This window comes from Choloepus didactylus, chromosome 2, assembly GCF_015220235.1.
Source record: "Choloepus didactylus isolate mChoDid1 chromosome 2, mChoDid1.pri, whole genome shotgun sequence".
In the NCBI taxonomy this organism is placed as follows: domain Eukaryota; kingdom Metazoa; phylum Chordata; class Mammalia; order Pilosa; family Megalonychidae; genus Choloepus; species Choloepus didactylus.
The window spans coordinates 66,931,587-66,952,637 of NC_051308.1; the positions used below are offsets into that span (position 1 = coordinate 66,931,587).

General features: G+C 36.1%; 1 pseudogene; it reads right to left on the bottom strand.

Moving 5' to 3' along the window:
- Positions 1–3,650: 3,650 nt before the first annotated feature.
- LOC119511845 lies at positions 3,651–20,751 on the bottom strand (annotated as a pseudogene).
- Between the last annotated feature and the right edge of the window lie 300 nt (positions 20,752–21,051).

Consider the following 21,051-nt stretch of genomic DNA (forward strand, 5'->3'; position numbering starts at 1 on the left):
AATAGTATGCTTTTTGTGTCAATCTTCTTTCAACCATCTTTGCTTTCTCAGATTGATCCTTACTTTTGTTAGTAGTTGAAGGCCATTCACTTCCATTACTTTACAGTATTCTAGTGTGTGAATATAACACAATTCCTTTAATCAATGTACTCTTGTTGGCAGTTATAATATTTTCCAGCTTTTATGCATCATAAATAGTACTGCTATGAACATTCTAGGACGTGTGTTTTGGTAAATATATATTTCTGTTGGGTGTATAATGAGCATTAGTGATAAATTATAGGGTATGAATATTTTCAGTTTTAGTAGGCACTGCTGAACAGTTTTTCAAAGTGACTGTATCAATTATAATCCCATGAGAAGAGTTCCAGTTTGGAACAACCATCTCAACCCATGAAAGTCTTGTGTGTTGAAGCTTTCAGAGGAACAAGTATCAAGCTTTAAGAGTAAAACTAACCTGTATCTTTTTAAAATCCACAGTGGTGTTTCTTATAGCATTGGAACCTGTCTCCTAACTAATATCCTTGGTATGTATTTTATTCACTGACCTTAAATTGTTACATTAGACTTCATAAGAATGATTGCAAAATCTATCTACACTGTGAAGTAAAATTAATTAAATAATTTGCTGAGCAGATATTTTTATTTGCACAGTCTCAATAACACAACTAACAACTACATTTGGTGGTATATTTACACCAATTATCGAATAAAGATTTGAATTTTAAAATCCTCCAAATACCATTTGTAAGATAATTTAATAAATTACAATGTTTCATGTTGAAGTTGATATGCATTTAGTTAATTTAATAATCAAGATTTTTTTTTTTTTTGGTCACAGTATGACATAGTCTTTAATGGTTGCAGTCCTTAGCTTTTTATCTGCAGTAAATTATCAGTTAACACAGTTAAGCAGCACAGACCCATTAACAGAATGCCTACTGATTTATGATTCAGACACTTATTTTCCACATTTTTCTCCTAGTTTTCATCTGTTATCATTGACAATATATTGAGAAAATCTAAATAATAGCCCTCACCAGCCAGCTGCCTATAAGCATTTGCTTCCATGTACCTTAACCTAGATATTGATTAAATGTCTAGCTTCTTCTTCCTTCATAAGGGGCAGTATGTATATATATAATCAATATGTATATATATAATTAGCCTTTTAAAAACTGATATCACACTGTTAATTCTAACTGATTACTATTGTTATTATTGATCTACCACTCCCCCCTCCAAGATCACTACTTGTGGTCACCTTCACTCTATTTCATCTTAAAATGTCAAATATGAAGAAAACGTTTATTATCATATAGCTATTCTATAAATAGCTATTCTAGAAACAGGATGACCCTGATATGGTCACTAGATTAAAAGTTTCTACTGGGAGAGGTGGGAGTAACTCTTCTGAAACTCATGAAAACATCATGAGACAATTATGATAGAACATTTCTGTTGTAAATATCCTAGGAGGAACTATGATCTCATGGAAGCTCACTGTGAGCTGAGTCTGTGAAGCAATGACACACGCAAATTGAGAGCAGTTCCAAATGTTTTAGGAGATTCTATTAGAGAAACTAAGGCTTACCTTTTAAAATGAAATTAGAGAAAGTCCCACCATTTCAGAATTCTACAATTTTAACTAAGATATTTATTTTTTCTACTGTTTTAAATTTATGATAATCATTCAGCATTGAGATTTTGAGTAGGAGAAGTAGAATAATAAGCTATACACTTCTGTAGTAGTTATCAAATCATTTAGGAAATAAGTCAAAACTAAAATGAAATTTTTGAATTTATGTATATATTCCAAAAGAGGCTATAGTTGATGTAGAATAACTAAATTGTTACTAACTAGATTGTGGCTGGGTTGATATTCTAATATTCAGAAAAAAATATCAATTCCAATTTTATTTGGACATGTTGAACAAACTTAATAATGAATATGCTTTTGTTTTCTTTACATTTTCATGAAAGTCCTAACAGCAATGACTCAAAGCACCACAGTTTTCATAAAGGTGTTTCACATACACTAATTGTTGAAAAATGTCTTTATGGTTGCTAAGAGTGCATCAAATTTTTCAAGTAAATAATTGTGTTGAGATGAAGTGGAAATATGAGAAAAATCTAATAATCCGTCACATATTCTTTACCAATTTTGACAGCATTCATCTCCATGTTAAAATATATGGAATGAATGACTTAACTTTTGCATCTTTGGAAAATACATAATATAAACATATTTTACCAAGTTTCTCCAAAGGTAAATTATGTTTTTAGAGCATGAATGTATCTATAACACAAAAATAATAGATTGTTAGGTACTGATTCTGGGGAATGGCATAGTAATATGATTCTATATTTTTAACATTCATATTTAGATTCTAGGATGCCTTACCCTAATTTATTTTGGAGTTTTTCACCATTCTGCATCCTTACCTCCTGTGATTTCCATATCCCTAAGGACAATAGTTTAATCTTTTTCCCTGGAATCCATGTCTCTTTTCTTTGACAAAATGGACAGCTTCCTGTACTTCATCTCATATTCTTTATTTTATATATTGCTTCTATCCCCTTAGATACTAAGCTCAGATCCACATGAAATTCATTTCTTCAGCATATATTTGCAAAACCAGACTCTCTGCAAGGTGCTGAGATAATATGGAATTTGAAATACTGTTTCTTTCTCTGTTTTGATATAACTTATTTCTGGTTATCTTCTAAAGAGAGCCAATGTTCTTGCCATGATGCTCCCCACAGCAGAATGAGCTGACCTGGACAGAGGGTGTGGCAAAGATCAAGAGGGCTGCAGTCAATGCAGGATGAAGAATGACCATTTTTTTTTCAAAATTGGCATGCAGCCTAGCATGCCACTTCAACTGTAAGGTATATGAGCTTTAGAGACAACCTGGGTATTTAACAGCCAATGAATGAAGGACATCATTCCAGAGATAAATGCATGTCACCGAAGTCACTCCCAAAGGCAAGCATGAATCTAAGCCTCTTCATTTCACTAATGTCACAAGAAAATGTAATTCACACACTTCTCCCTTCATATACCTAGAAACCCTTTCTTTTACAAGAGAAGCAAGGGAGGTTATTTGAGAAAATTGGCACTTTCAAAAGAGACTGAAGAACAAAATGCATCTGTAATAATGGATATAACAACAAGCATTAAAGAAACACATAATTATTTATAAATCAATTTGAAAGCTTATCATGTTTTAGTTTCCTGGCTGCTAAACAAATATTGTACAATGGGGTTGGCTTATTTTTTTTTTTTTTATTTTGTAAATAATTTATTACAAGCATAACCATGGAGCTCCTTACACTTAAAAAGTCAACTACAAATATCCTTGATTGCTTAGGAGGGAGGATAAATCATTTACTTAAAATCTGAATCTGGCTCCAAGTCACTCCACCTAGGAAAATAAATTGCTGGTGTCGCGGAGGAGGCCTGACTCTGAAAGGCTTTGAGGACTGTGCAGCCAGGTGAGTCCACCTCTGCTCACCTCTAATTCTCAGACCAGCCAGTCCTGGTAGGAGGGACTGTTAAACCTGTCTATAAACAATATTTGAATACCTGGTATCTTTGGACTGCTTGACGTCCTGTCCCACCTTTCAGGCTCAGGTGGGCTTGCGCTTCACATTCCGCAGGGGCTCGGCAGCACGGCAGGTGTCTCCGTCTCCAGGGGTTTGCCTCTGTCCTGCACCTGCATCGTCAGATGCACCAGGGGCATGTGGACTTCCTCCAACTGCTGGCCGCACTGGTTGCGGGTGAAGTCCACCTGTGTCTCTGCCTGGTGCTTTGTCATGTGGCACTTGAGGGACGCCCGCTGTCAGTTCTGGAAGCCGCAGTTCTTACCGTAAGGGGGCTTGACACCTGAGTGGCATATCGGGTGGACAAGAAGGTGCTTCCGCAGCTTGAAGGTCTGCTCACACACATCACGGATGTAACTGTGCACCTCTGGATGGCTGATCTTGGCATGGCGCTGCAGGTAGCCGTGGATCACGAACACCTGGTTGCAGCCGGGGTGGGGAAGGTTCCCTTGCAGAACGCTTCGCGATGTTCCTCCTCTTGGTGCTCCTTCATGTGCTTTTCCAGGCCTTCAGCCCCGCTGTACAGGCCGTGCAGTCTTGGTAAGGACACTTTAAGATGGTGGGCAGCTCCTCCCTCTCACGCAGGAGCTTCTTTATCCAGGCAGGCTTGGGCCAGATTTCTTGCAAATTTTTGTTTCTTCAGACTTCTTGGCTTCTTTGCTTTCACTCTTCTCGCTAGAGATCGTCTTTCCAGGGTGAAACTCAAAGGACTGGTCAAATGACTGGATGTTTTGCTTCCTGTCGTTTTCGTTTTCACTCAAGAAGTCTCCCGCAGCAAGGTCACTGAACTCATCTTTTATCGGATCATCCCAGGTTGAAGAGTGAAGCTGCTTCTCAGTCATGTGTTCTGGGGCTCCGCTGGGGGCGAGCTTGGCTGCGGTGGAGGGCTCTGTGCAGACTCCACAGGACTGCCATCCAAGGGAGGCTGGGCTGTGTCTGGACCAGGCAGCCTCTGGGTCTTCACCCCATCTGTATCCCTCTGCCTGGTGTATCCTGTGGGAGGCCCCAGCAGAGTAGGGTCCCCCTCTTCTGGGGGAGCTGCAGGACTGTCCCCTGGTCCCACTCCCACTTGACCTCCAGCATGCTGTCCAGCAGTAGGGCCCCACGGTGTCCATGGTGTGATCATGGCCCTGGCCACAGCCCCACACAGCCTGGACAATGAGTCAGTACTCGGAGGAGGGTGCCCTCTGCAGGTTGGACAGGAACCCGCAGCTGGCCTCATGCCTGTGCCCCCAGCCCTGCAGACCACTCAGCCACTTGGGGCTTCCAGGAGGTCGATTCTGCCAGACATGTTCCCTCCTCCACAGCAGTCTGGAGCCGGCCTCCAAACTTCCCACTGGCTTCTACTATCCCACGGTAGAGACTTTGGCCCTCTGCAGGAAGGCTCTGCAGTATGGGCTCAGCATTTCAGAGACTAGAAAGCTTGCTTACTTCTGGGGTCTAGTATCCTCTGGCAATCTTTGGGGTTCCTTGTCATTTTCATCAGGTGGCAATGCATGTGATGTCTTCTCCTTTCTCTCCCAGGCTGTTGACTTCCAGCTTCTTGGTGTTCCTCCTGACTTCCTTTTCCATCTGACTTTCACTCTGCTTATAAAGGATTTCAGTAATCCCAATAAAACCAAATCTGATTCAGTTGGGCCACATCTTAACTGAAGTAACATCTTGAAGAGATCTTATTTACAACTGGTCCCCATCCACCAGAATAGGACCAAGAATAAGAACATTCCAAGCTGGATTACACAATTCAATCCACCACACATACTCTTAGGACTTTCTAGAGTTTCTTAAATTTTTAACTATAATTTAGTTAAATATCTTTCTTTGTGCTGCAGGCTAAAGGCATTAGATATACTCTTCCTACAATTCTTATATATCCAATTTCTTTTTTAAGGATAATGCCAGAATTATAAAATATTGATTCAAATCCCTCAAAATATCTGAGTAAATCTTTCTGAGCAAATGTTTTAACTGGTTTAAGCCTTGTCTGTAAATAAAGGATTAAAAAACAAACACCCCCCCAAAAAAAAAACTGTTTCTCAAAAAAAAAAGAAATGAAATAACATGTGATTATGTTATTTATAACATATGCCAAAAGCAAATTTATTTTTGCTTATTTTTCTCTGCTTTCATAGAATATATATTTTGAAGATTAAAAGAAAGAATTGAAATTCCACATCTCTGATTAAGGCACTACTTTCTAGAGTCAAACATAAAGATTGAAATATGTAGTCCCTATAACCTGAAAAAGAATGGAATTGTAATTCAGATGTTTCAGTAAGTATCCAACATTTATCAAAAGCCTACCAGTACTGATTAGGCAGTGTGCTAGGCATTGATTCAAACTTGATCTTTAATTTTAATTACTCATATTTTATTTGACTTACAAAATTTATGGTGAGATGCAGAAATGTCAGTAAAGGATGTTAATGAAATAAAATGTTCAGTACAGTTTTGATCCTGTAATAGAGGAGAATCCTGTTCTATATTGCACAGGAAATATACAACACATTTTTTCAGTTTGATGAAAATGCTTACTGTGAATTTACACATTTTCTTAACATCTGCAAATTCAGCAGTTCCTGCATGACATCCTCTAATTTACAAAAAGTCTAGTCGTGACAATGAAATAAAATGAAAATTGTTCATTATCAGGTAATAGAGCATATTTTTAATGCTAACATGTCACTTGAAGTAATGTAATTACTATAGTCAGTGAATCATCAGCTTTTACTAAGACACTTTTCTATTCTCTCTATAAAAACAATTTTCAGAGAAACGTATGTTTTGATTCTCAATGAAACCTTCTGTTATTGGTATAAACCAATTTCTTGGGAAAGCAGTGTCATTTCTGAAATACACTATACATCATTCCTGATGGAAAAAAATTATTTTATTGCAAAGCAATTGCATGAACAGGATTCTAGTTCTTTTAAAAATACATCATCTAATTAAAATTATAAATTTAATTACAAAATTACTTCTTCCTTTAAAAAGTTAGCTTTACATTTTCAATAAAGTTGAAAGGAAACAGACTTTAAAAGTTTAACTGATTAACAATAAGAGCATTTCAAAAAATTATAGATTCTCTAAAACACTTCTGTATGCTAAAAACATAAAATATATACTCTTTTATGTATAAGCTGCTTTTACTGTGTCTTATTTTGAATTTGCAACTAATTTGCTGCTAAAGTGACATCTACAAACTGTCCCTAAACCTAGTCACCACAATTGCATGAATACATGACTCCAACTTTATCTCCACAAAATATAGTTATTTTTGGTTTTATAATACCTCTCTGCCCTTCTCACCCCACCCTTCTCTTTTCTCTACACACACTTTTCTCTACCCTAATTTCCTTTTCTTTCTGTGATTCTGTTTGGTTTTCCTCTTGTACATTACACACACACACACACACATATATTTATAAATATGAATATATATGAATAAATATATGAATTCCTCCAGGGATTTAGTAAAATTACCCATGTTAAATCATGGAGACAATTTTGTCTATAAAGTTAAAGCATGTACTTGTGGATTTGCTTTCTAGGCATGTCATCCGATATTCTCTCATAAGTAATCTATTTTTTAACCCCCATAACACCTGACATTTAATATTCCTGACAAGTGATCAAGTGATTAAAGATCATATATTGAGGTGGAAAATATTGAGTCAAAATTGCAGTCCTTACTGACCTTGGTTTTTGCTGAAACTTCATTTTTGATGCCTCTTGATTGTCTTTATTATTTTCTCATCTATTTCAGTAAGTTTGAAAACTTGAAGGAAAAAGCTAGTCACTACTCTCTATATCACTAAAAATTCCCATAGATCTCTAATGCTTTGTTAAGTTTTAAAGAATTCCTTAATAAATAAAATGACACGCTAAAGATCATAAAATTAGTCCAGTCATTTCAATATTAATAATAATATTGATATTAGATCATACCATAAGCTTCTGTTTAACCCTATTATATAAATGCAACTGTGAAACTTGAACCCAAGCTGCTGATCACTCAAGGGTGTGGGTTGGTACACTCTCAACAATGCATGCTGAAATGTCAGAACTTGGCTGCAGGCAAAGATTCTATGTCACGGTTGTGTTGAACCTAATCCCTTATCTTTACTGAAGTGGGGTTGGTGCTTCCCCTAATAATGACTCCCAATCTCAAGTCCAACACATGGCCCTGTGCTGTCTCCAGATATCAGCTAGCTATCAGTCCATTGCAACTGTCTCAAAACATAGTGGCTTAACACCACGATCGTTTATTGGACTCAGAGTCTACAGCAGAGCTGGGCTATTCTGATTATGCGTGGGGCTTACTTCATGCATCTCAATCGGTTGTCAGTGGAGTACATGATAGGACAGATCACAGCCACAAATGTATCAAGGCTGATCTTGAAATAGACCTAAAAATCTAGGTAGGTTTATCAGGTTATTTAAGGAGAGCTATAAATTGAGAAAAATAAAATGAATTATAAACAAAGGAATAAGGAGGATTACTTTGATTTCAATAAAAATAATTTCCTGTAGTAGTATGTATACTCACTATTAACAATATTTGACACCAAATGCTCTTTTTCCTCTTAATGAAAATATTCAAAAACAGTACTCCATAGATCATAATAGGAGCCATCATTTATAGATAGAATCTGTACTTTGTCATTTATAGGTATTATCTATGACAATTACATCAACATTTGTGGAAAGCCGCCTCCCGAATCGGGCCTAGCGTATGCGCTGCAGCCTGCTCTAGAGTTACCCCCGCCCATCGAGTGAGCCAAGATGGCGCCTGCATCCTGTTTCCGCATAGTGACGCATGTATCCGCCACCCGCTCCTACCAATCGAAATCCTGTATACGCGATACTAGCCTAGAAGCTTATTGGTTGTTAATTGTGTATAAAAGGTCTTACCCGGACGGGGTAGGGTGAGACAGCCCACAAGGAGCCGTGCCTGACGGCCACATCGAGGCTGCTCTCCCACGAGGCGCCGTGCCCCGTGTGGGAACCAGTAACACAGAATGTTCATCTAGCTGTAGTAAAGGGCTTGCTTTCACAACTGCCGTGTGGTTCGAGTCGTGATTCATGACCAGGTTAGTTCGCGCAGTCTGCATCTCTCTCTCTCCTTCCCTGTTTCCCCTCGCCGGCCGGGAACCGGGGACCGAGCGGGGCAGCGCCGGACAAACATTGTAAAAATGTATATTGCAATTCTTGAAGTAAATGGAAACTAGGAGTAGAGATAAAGTAATTTCCAAAGTCCTGTACTTAAGAAGTTGAAAAATCTTTCTTACTCCAAAGATTTTTCACATTTTCGGTAGAAGCTTGTATAACTAAAGCGATTTCCTATATTATGCAATTTATTTTCTCACATTTTCAACAAGACTGTTAATAGTTCTGGTGGTAATAATACTCAGGAGGTAAATAAGCAGGCATAAAATGATTGAATAAATGCTAATAAAATATCCTGTATAGTCAAAACAAGTAATGCAATAAACTATTGAATACATTATATCAAGAATAATAATAGCATATATAATATCAGTGAAGACTCTTCATGATTATCCTTTTTTTTCAGTAGCATGACAGAGTTGATTGACTCCCACTAATGGTGGTGGAGTGACATGATTATGCAAACTGTCCCACAGGTAAACTTATAAACCTGAACAAAGCATTTTAAAAATCTATCAAAATTATTGGAAAGCATCCAAACCGAGAAAGAAGCTAGAAGAGAGTTTACATTTGAAAAACTGCAAGTAAAAGGAATAAAAATTGAAAACTAGTGGCTGAGAGTACTCTCAACATTAAAGTCTACTGTGATGAAAAATAGAGGTGAAAAAGCATGGCTTTATTGGCTCAGGGTGCCATAGAAAAGAATTCAGTACAGTAACACCAATTAGAAAAATAAGGAAAGTTCTGGCAGTGAAAGTCACAAAAAGAATGAAACCCGAAATCTGAATATGAACTCTCTGTTTTCCTAGCTGCATGCTCCACAACAAAACAGTGGAAAAGACACCAGGGCACCCAAAGAAAAAGTATTCACACACCAAAGACAAAATATAAAACATCACCAAGTGATGTCTGTATGTTGACACTTTTATTAAATGGGTGCATTTCCCATCCATGTGCAGCTCTCTTAGCAGAAACTTGAAATGACACATGCTTGAAAAATCAGAGGATAAGAGCCTGAGGTTGACTACAAGGGCTGGAAATTATGGAGGGGGTGGGGAGAAATCTCTAGAGAGAAGGAACACAGAGAAAATGAGCCTTGAAATCTGAATGTAGTCTTTGTCAAAAATCTTAACCAAGTGCCAAATTATATGGGCTTTGCTCAGACACCTGGGGTCCCAGACTTAAAAAAAATTAAAATGACAGTATCTGGAAACTGTAATAACAGAACAGAGACATCAACTCTGGCATACTATTGAGAGGAACATATCAGCTGTTAGACCAGTAAGTTAACTGTTTAATAAAAGAGCAAACAACAGCAACAAACAATAATAAGAACATAAAAGATCATAAAAGATTTGGGTGTTGCTCATATTGTACAGTGTTTGTTATCAACAACAACAAAAATAATAAACATACCAGGAATCAGAAAAGTGAAAACTATTCAAAAGGGGAAAATGTAATCAATAGACACTGACTCTTAATAGTATGGAATGTTGGATGTAGTGAGCAAAGATTTCTAAGCAGCTTTATTAATGTGATCAAAGTTTAAATAAAAATTAGTTTTCATGAAAAAACAAAAGCAACTATCAACATAGTGAAAAGCAGAAATTATATAGCAAAAGAATTAAATAATAAAAATGAAAACATAAATAAAATGCAACAGCAGATTGTAAATATCTGAGGTGAAAATCAGTAAAGAGATAGATTTATCAATAGAAACCACACCATTGGGGATAAAAAAGAGAGAAATGAATTGAAGAAGAGGGAACAGCAATGTGAAAAAAATACCAAGAACTTCAATGTATGTACGCATAGAGTGCCAGAAGCAGTAAAAGGAAGAAAAGAGCTGAAAATGGCTTGAAGAAATAGTGAATTGTAACAGTATATTGCATGAGGTCATATTATATGTAAAGAAGAATGTATGAAAATAACACCATGAATGATAGCAGGTTGGAAAATTAAGTTAAAATACTCATTTCTTATATTATAAATAAAAGGAAATATTATTTGAAATTATACTGCTATCTATGTAAGTAACCATTTTAAAAAGAGATTTAATTAATGAACCAACAGTAGAGATAGAACAATAATACTTAATCTAAAAGAATACAGGAAGAGTAAAGATGTCAGCAAAAAACAAAAGGACAAATGGGATACTAACACCAATATGATACATTTAAATTCAAGCATATTTATAATTGCATTAAATGTGAATATAATTAGAAGACATAAGTTGTAAGATTGAATAAAAATGCAAGAAGCTAGTATATGATATTTACACAAAACCCGCTTTATGTACAATAACCGATAAGTTATTGGGAAACAACAGTAAAGGTATACAATGAAAACAATAATAAAAAACAAGTTGCAATGGCTTTTAGTAATATCAAGAAAACTAGATTTGAGAAGTGAAGACAGGGAAAGTGCAATTGAGTAGGAAGAGAAGTACTCCAAGGAAGAATGAGGAACAGAACTCTGTTGGATCCAAGAAGCAGAGAAATATTGCTCACATCAAAGTGACATAGACTGACCAGAATGATGTCATCAACATGGCAATGTAAGACATCCCTGGAAAAATCTTCCCTCAGAAACAACTGATAAAAGAGACCCCACTTGCTTGGAACTCTGGAGGGCAATAGAGACTGGGGAAGGACTACACAAACACTGAATCAAAGAAAAAGAAAAAAAATAACACCAAGAAAGGTAGGAGATTCCTAACCTGGACCCACCAGTCCAGACCCCTCACCCTCACTCAGTCCCATGTTGCTTGAGTCACACAGAGGCAGAACACAGATGAAGTCCTCCTGCCATGGGCGCAGACCATAAAGTCACTCATGGCAGTGAGTTAGAGCCTTGCACATATCCAGGCACAGGGACCCATGTCTTCATACACCCAAGGTACAACACAAGCAGCTGACTGGCACAAACATAGACAAAAGGCCCCCAGGAAATTAAAGAGACCAATGCAGAACTGTTGCCAAGAGGTTCAGGCACTCAGTCCAGTCTCTGATGGCTAGAACACCTAAACAAAGTATGGACATTTTTGCATTGACCTACTTTGGCTCTCTGGGGTGGAATACCCTAACAGGGAAGTATCTGGAGGCAGAAAATTCTCACAGAAAAGAAAAAGGTGGGAGGGGAAACTGAACTTCTGTAAAGTAGGATGGATCCAAGAACTAGAAAATTTAATAAAAACAGGGCACTGAGTGAGGGAGAGAAGTTAAACAAATAATAAGAGCTGGGGAGAAAATTCAAAAGAACAGATCAATGTTACCAGAGAAAGAGCAGATGAAAGGAACCTTTTTCTCCTGGAGGTTGAACAATTGCACATAAAAGGGCAATCTTAAAACTTGTAACATACCCAGGGCAAAAATCAAGTGCAGAAGACCTGAGAAAATCTGAACAGAAAACAGGCTACTCTAAAGGTCTAGTTGGACTAAGAATCAAAGAGGAGCCTTAAACATAACACATCAACAATAAATACCTAAGCAAAAGGGAGAAACTTACCTTCAGAATTAGCACATCAAAATAATCATATACATAGGCATCAGCTAAAATATTACATGCAATACATCCAAATGGGAAGGTATGAATGAATCCAAGGAACAAATTAATACTTAATAAGAGACACAGACTTTGGAGCAACAAATCAACAAAGTTCAAACAAATGTCCTAATCAATTAAAGAAGATGAAGGAAAATATGGATAGAAACAAACTATCCATAAATGTTAGATGTATCTAATAAATGTTAGATGCAGAGCTGAAGGCTATTAAGAAGACAATGTATGAACAAAAAGAAAAGCTTTAAAAGAAGTATAACAGAAATTACAGGGATGAAAGGCACAATAGTAGAGATTAAAAATACACTAGAGGGGGTGATGTCATCAACATGGTGACATAAACAACTACTGAAAACTTCTCTCCAGAGATACAAAAACAAAAAAGGACAAGTCTGAATTGTTCAGAACTCTGGAAGAGGATGTAGACTGGAAAAGGACCCTGCAAATGCCAAAGGCACAGAATCAGTGGATGGGACTATAAAATCTCTTAGAGCATTGAGACATACCCCCACCATTTGAAGACCCAGAGGACAGGGGATGACATTTCAAGGCCCAGATCAGTGAGGGACAAAGAGTCAGAGAAAATGTGAGCACAAACTGTGTTTCTAGCCATGGGTCTGAAAGCCCTCCCCCATCCTTGAGGGAAGCAGCAGCCAGTGGACATTTCCTTGCCTATGGGATGGCTGGAGTACTGGATCAGCTGAGAATATTCTGTTACAGTGAGCCAGATTTTGGCTGGCAAACTGAGGGCATGGGAATCTCACAGTTTCAGATCAACTGTGCAGATGCATCTTGTGCTTAGAGACAAAGCAGCTTCTGAAGATGATTAAGGTACCAAACAGTGCCATCTGCTGGACAGACTGGAAGGTGCAAAGGAATTGAAACACTAAAAAAGATGCTTCAGACCATTTCTTAGGACCACAGGAGCTGGCCTACATGCCCTGCACAGAAATCTGACCCTGTTCTGACAGGAGAAAAGAAAAGCACCACCGGAAGCCAGCAGATTTGTTTTACCACAGACAGTGAATTTGTGTGAAAAAAGATGCTTTTTTGGAGAAATGGAAAAGCTGATTCTCAAATTCATAGTAGCCAAAACAATTTTTAAAAAGAAGAATAAAGTTAGAGGACTCATACTTTCTGATTTTAAATTGTACTACAAAATCACAGTAACCAAAACTTTGTGGTACTGGCATAAAGATAGACATATAGGCCAAAGGAAGTGATTCAATACTCCACAAATAGACCCATGCATCAATGGCCTTTGATTTTGAACAAGAGTGTTAAGTACATGCAAAGGGGAATGAACAACCTCTTCAGCAAATAGTCTTGGAGAAACTGGATATCCATATGCAAAAGAATGAAGTTTAGATACCTACCTCACTCTATGTACAAAAATCAGCTCAACATGGATCACAGACCTAAATATAAGTGCTGAAACTATAAAAATCTTTCAAAATAACATAGAGGTAAATCTTCATAACCTGGAATTCAGTTATGGATTCTTATACATGACAGCAAAAGCAAGAACAACAAAAGAAAGAATAGATGCATTTGACTTCATCAAAATTAAAACTTTTGTACAGCAAAGGACATGATCACAAAAGTGAAAATATAACATACAGAATGGGAGAAAATAGTTGCAAACCATGTATCAGATAAGGGCTTGATATCTAAAATATATAAAGTACTTTTACAAGGCATGTACAAAAAGACAAACAACCCAATTAGGAAATGGGCAAAGAACTTGATTAAACATTTTTTCCCAAAGATATACAGAGGGCCAATAAGCACATGAAAAGAAGCTCAATATCATTATCCACTAGGGAAATGTAAATCAGAACCACAATGAGATACCACTTCCCACAAAAGATGGCTATTATTAAAAATTGGAAAATAAGTTTTGGAGGTGATGTGGAGCAACTGGAACTCTAATGCATTGTAGGTAGGAATGTAAAATGGTGCAGACACTGAAAAGCAATAAGATGGTCCCTCAAAAAGTTAAAAATAGAATTACCATATGGACTGGTAATTCCACTTCTAGGTATATACCTAAAGAAAGTGAAAACAGGGTCTCAAACAGATACTTGTACAGCAATATTCACAGCAGCATTATTCAAAATAGCCAAAAGGTGGAAACAACCCAAGTGCCTATCAACAAATTAATTGATAAGTAAAATGGTAAATATACAAGATGGAATATTATTTGGCCATAAGACAGAATGACGTTCTGAGACATACTGTTATATGGAAGAAAACATGTTCAGTGGATAAGAAAGGCACATAAGGGCAAATATTGTATGTTATCACTTGTAAGGAATTTCTAGAAATAGTAAATCCACAGAGACAGAGAGTAGCTTAGTGGTTACCAGAAGAAGAGGTAAGTTTTTTGGATATGGAGTGTGTAAATAAAAATAATTTTTTAAAAATCTAGTGTCATAATGATAACAAATTCAGCCCCAAAATATTCATGACATAAATATTTCCAGAATGTCATCTGTGTGCCATTCTCTATATGAGTTCTGGGTTACAAAGAAGAAACAAATACCTGTGAATAGAAAGATTATGAGCTTAATTATGCAAGATGTCTTGATGAATAAATTATAGTTAACATTAAATGTGTAATCATGAAATCCCTGGATTTATAGCTGATAATTGGGATGTTTAATGGTTGAATGACACCACAAATTATCTTGGGGCTGATCAACGAATGAACTATTTTCATTTATGATTTTATAAGGAAAACTTTATCCATCAAAACAGATATAAAATATTCTTCATTCTACAGCCGGAGGAGAAAGCACACACTCTCAGTATTCCCATGTACAGATTAGATATTGAATTAGAGAGATAGGGACAGAGAAAGAGAGAGGGGGAGGGGGAACGGGGGAGAGAGAGAGAGAGAGAGAGAGAGAGGAGCAACATCATACATACATTTCTTCTAAACAATAAATCTAGTGACTGAATGATGTTTTGCAAAAGAAATGAAAGGAAGAAATTTTTCTAAATAAAATATATAATAAGGTGTGGTAGCTTGGAGTTACATATCCCAGAAAAACATGTTCTTAATTTTAATCTCTTCCTGTGGGTGGGAACCCATTGTAAATAGGATATTTTGATGAGGTTACTTCTGTTAAGGTGTGGCCCAACTGAATTAGGATATATCTTAATCCTATTACTGGAGGCCTTATTGAGAAGGCCACAGAGAGGGGAGCCATGAGGAGCAGCCAGAAGTTGGAAATCAACAGAACTTGGGGAGAAAGCATAAGACACCACCTTGGGCACTGCCATGTGACAGGAAAGCCAAGGAGCATGAAAGATTGCTAGCCAGCCAGACGATACTGACCCCAGCAGAAAACAAACCTTCTAGTCTCTGAAACCATGAGCCCATAAATTCCTGTTGTTAAGCCAACCCATTGCATTTTGGTTTCAGCAACAAGGAAACTAAAACATAAGGATTCAATAATTATCTACTGTATTTGAGTAAGTACACTGAAAAACTATAGAACAACAATAAACATTTTCTTCACTATTCCTATGGACTTTACATGAATCTAATTTAGAAGAGATTAGGATATTTACCAGTATCTTAGTCACAATTGTTTTGGGTTATAGTCTCATTAATAGTGAGGAGATGCAAGTTTAAATTAGAATCAAACTCCATAGTATAATGACAATTGCATCTCTTACAAATTCAGTATTTTACCTTCATTACTTCATTCCAGAAGGTGTCATTAGTTATGAATTTTATACAATTTTAATTTTTACTTTTCAAATCTTACTAAGAATTATTTAAAACTTTATAGTTTTGCAGTTATAGCATATTCTATAATTCTAATAGAATCAGTCAAGATTCTAACAGTTGAATGTGACAGAAATCCAAATATGCTAAGTGTAGGCAAAAGAAAATATATTGATAATAAAAATAAGCCATGGTAAGACAAGAGCACTTGCAGCTAAGATTGAAGTATGATTAGAAGCAGAAACTCAATTCTTGCTTGGATTTTATTTTTTTTTTAACATCTCGTATTTGTTTATCTGGTTGTAAGCCTCATTATTTTAGACCAACCTTTACCATATTATTCGAAAGAAAGCTGCCAATGGCAAGTAGTTTTGCATCTCACACTGTTGCCATCACAAGACTAGCAAAACCATTGCAAAGTACTCCGGTTCATATGATCCCTCCAAAACTAAACTCTGATCAACGGGTATACACTTTACATATTTATACATTCATTTAGTCATTCCAAAAATACTATTTGAGGTCCTATCACACCCACTGCATTTTTGTACTTATTAGGGACAAAACAGCTAATGAAGCATAACCAAATGCCACTTTCATTTAAAATCCAATGTAGCACAATGACAACAAACAAATAAAATTAATATGCCAGGCTGTGATGTGTTGTAATGACAAATGAAGCTGAAAAGTGCATGCAGTTTGAAAAAGAGAGGGGATTTTTAGTGTAGAGTGATCAGGGAAATCTTTCCTGATATGGTGACAATTAAGCAAGACTCAAAGGAAATTACGACCATATGGCTCCCCATATGGCTGGAGTGGGAAGACAGACAATCTTACAAGGAAGGAGTATCATTCCAATTTGTGCTGGGGAGATTCTAAAATAATAGACTGAGTATGCCAATTTATACTACTTCTATTTTTCTCTTGCTTTTCAATTGCTGTTTTTGGAATATAAAGTTCACTTTAATGTTTTAATGTTTAAAATTACACTTAGTATATTTGACATAGGAATTAATTGCTCTTTAAAATTAAAAAAAAATCTGGATGAATAATTTTTACATGATACTTAAAAATAAACATACAGAAAACAATGTCTATTTTATTTTCCATTATTACAAGAAAAATATATGATAACTATGGAAATTTATGAAAATAGAGCAAAAGACCAGAAAAATAAACTCTGATCCTTCCCAAAGATACATTATTACATTATTTCAGTGTGACTTAGCAATATTTCATTTAACAAATGAAGTATATATTGACTTAAAAGTTGCTTTTCCACCTAACTTTATGCCTGGTGTGATGTTCTCACAAATACTTTCCCACCTCAAGATCATATAAATAGCCATGCTTTTTCAGCTCCTTTGTTTTGTTTACATTTAAGTATTTAATGCATTTGACATAAATTGAGCAAGAAGAGACAAATCCAGAGATGGACCTGGAGGCTCATTTCATCTCTGCTTTTGATAATTTAACAGGGAACTGGCTCAGCAGGTATGAATTAACTTGATCCTGCTACTGGGCTCCAGTCTGTTTTTAACAAGGCCACTTCTCTGCTTCAGTTTTCAAATGATTACGTAGATGTTCCTTGTACTCTTCCTCCCTAAAAATATATGCAGTATTATAGGGGTGGGGTCCTTCTCTACTGTACATTGGACATTGTACATGCAAGCTATCTAAGCTAACCTAAACTGTAGAAAAAAGAGAATGTGGAAGATTGTGCACAGTCTTTTATTACTCTACTTCACAGTTTTCCCCAGTAAAACCATTTCAAATATGTACATGAACTTTAGGGTTTATTGTAAATTCTTTGCATAATTTTGTTACAACTCCTTTTTTTTCCAAGTAGTCGTCAATTATTGAGTAACAAACCTTTTTTATGCTATTATTTAAAAGTTCTCAGATCTATTCTATTTGTATTGTTTGATTTTGTTCCACTTTTTAATTTGGGTTTTCACTGTTATAAAATTCAGACATAAAAAAAATTTAACAGGAAGTGTATACTTCTGAGGTAGATAGGATGGAGAAAACTGTAGACACAATAAATAATGACAGGGTTCTGCTTAAATATGCAATTATTATAGAGTCTTTCAGTTAGAGGGGTCACTGGAAAACTGTTCACCTATGATAACCTTCATGTCATATCATTTATACAGGTTTATTGCATTTATCTATTGTTTGTGGGGCTTTTTTATTTAACTTAATAAAGTTACTATATCTTTTTGGTTAAATCTTTTCCTATATATTTTATTAATTTTAATATATGTTAAAGTTAAATTTATTTTAACATATTTATTAAATGTTGCTGTGTATTATAATCTCTCATTTTATAATTTCTTTCATATAACTAAATATGTCTAGTAATGTCTTTCTTGAATATAATGAATATAATCAACAATATAGTCAACCTCAGGTGCAACACTGAAAAATTCTATAGGCAATAATGGGAATCTAATCACAAATGCTATATCATACTATCTTAATTTTTCAACTGCACACCTATTTATTTTGTTTAACATTAACCACTCCCATGTCCACACCACAAATACTAGATAATCTCCACAAGGGGCAGGGATGGTTGTTTTTAACTTTTTTTCTGCCACAAAAGAAGTACTAATATTTGTTGAATGAAAAAAAATTTTAAATGGATGAGAGAAAGAAACAAATAAAGGAAGAATGAATAAATAAATGGAAGCCAGAATATAGAAAACCGAACTTCATAAAAATGAAGGTTGCAAGAATTACATTGCACAATGCCCTTCACTCAGTAATAGTGCAAATAACAGTAATTGCTTTTAGGACTGAATATAGCACTACTTACACATTACCATTTATAGATCACAGCTAAAGAGGTTCCAGATTATGAAAAGAAGTCAATTTGAAATGCATCTCTTTCAACATATGCATTATTCAGTTAGTGCTTATCTACATTTGTGATTTTTCTGCTCTTATGACCCCTATGCTATTCTTGTACTTCTGAATAGTATAAGTAGCCCTTCAAAGAAGCCATAGGATCATGTTCTAAGTTGTACATCCCCTAGCTCCTAGGATAATTATGTAAGGGAGATTAGTGGCTGTTCTGGTTTGCTACTGCCGCCCTTTTGCAAAACACCAGAAATTGACTGACTTTTATAAAGGGGTTTATTTGCTTACACAGTTACAGTCTTAAGGCCATAAAGGTCCAAGGTAAGGCATCAACAATAGGGTATCTTCACTGAAAGATGGCCACTGGCATCTGGAAAACCAGCGTCAGCTCGGAAGGCACGTGGCTGGCATCTGCTTGCTCCCAGGTTGTGTTTCAAAATGGTGTTCTCCAAAATGCTGCTCTTGGGGCATTTTGTCCTCTCTGAGCAGCATCTCCTCTTCAAAATGTCACTCTCAGTTGCTCTCTGGTCCTTCTGTCTGTGAATTCCTTTATACGACTCCAGTGATCCAATTAAAATGCACCCTGAATGAGTGAGGTAACACCTCCATGAAAATTATCCAATCAAACATTTCACTCACAGTTGATTGAGTCAGATCTCCATGGAAACACTTAATCAAAGGATTCCAATCTAATTAACACTAATATGTCTGCCCCCACAAGATTGCATCAAAGAACATGGTGTTTTGTGGGACATAACACATCTGAACCAGCACAGTGGCTGACACATCCTTGTAATAAATAATGTGGATTTTGAGCATAAAAATAAACTTTCTTTTTTTCTTTTTGAGGTCCATGAGGAAAAAAAAATTTGTTCTGGGTAAGAAAATATAATTTGTTAACAATATATGATTAACATGATCAAAAAGACTTTAAAAGCAAGATCCTTTACATAAATTTATTTACTCTCGCATTTAATCTTGCCTTCTTTCAGCTTCAGCTAATTAATGTTTACAGCAGCTTGAACTTAACCTAAATGCTGTCAAATAAAATGGTCTAATGTTTTTCAAATAATGACACCATTTTAGGAAATTAAGTTGAAGATCTTTTAATATTAACAGAAAATTTAGCATGGGCCAATATTTATTTTGACATAATTCAAAGTCAGTTTTAGATTTCCAGAAGAGGCACAGAAATATAAAGCAAAATAAATGAGAGAGAAGCAAGACCAAATATTACAGAAAAAAGTCATATGATTTGTTTAAATAACAGAGTCCTTGACAGCTTCATGTGGCATCATCTCTTGGGATTAAAGCACTTGATAGATTTAATTTCTCTCCAGAAAAAGAATCTTCACACAAACACATTAAAACTGGCTTGAGTCTATTTGAGATTTTATTAGATATCAGGATCTGGGGCCTTTAGCTTGTAGAATGCTTAAGTAACTGAAATGCTTTCTAATGAAATGAATGCATCAAAAATATCAGATATGTATGTGCCCTATTTCTCATATTTTATCCCTCAATGATACATATTTTCACATCTAAAGTAAGCTAAAAAATGTTATCTTCTTAATTTTTAGTTTACATCCTAGTATTCTAACAATAACTCTCTAATAATAAAGGAGACACAAAATAGTATATGCTGCTTTCTTGCTGGGAAGACAAGGACATCAGCACTTCCCATATTGCTTTCAGTTACCTACAGCTGAGGCTAAATTGCAGGAGAGCGCAGTCAGGATGGGGGTGCCTTTCTTCTGCTGCCATTCATGAGGTGGTAGTTCCATGCCAAGAAAGTCAAATTGAGATGTCATCAGTCTACTGACTGCCCCCCACTGAGTGTGCAGCAACTGAAGTGGGGGTGTCATTCAGAGCGATTTTTGACATTGAGTCCCCACCCACCCATCCCCCTAAGCTCCAGAGCCCTGAATCGGAAATATTTTTGCGTGGGTGCTACTGGGGGAGGATGACAGGGGAAAAAGAGGACTTAAAACAAATGGCTTCTAATCTCTTCCCGAAGGAATTGACTTGATAGTCAACAAAGTATGGAGAAATCCATCCCTATGAAGACACAGGTTTAAATATAAGCCAGCTAGTTTCCAGGAAAAAAAAGC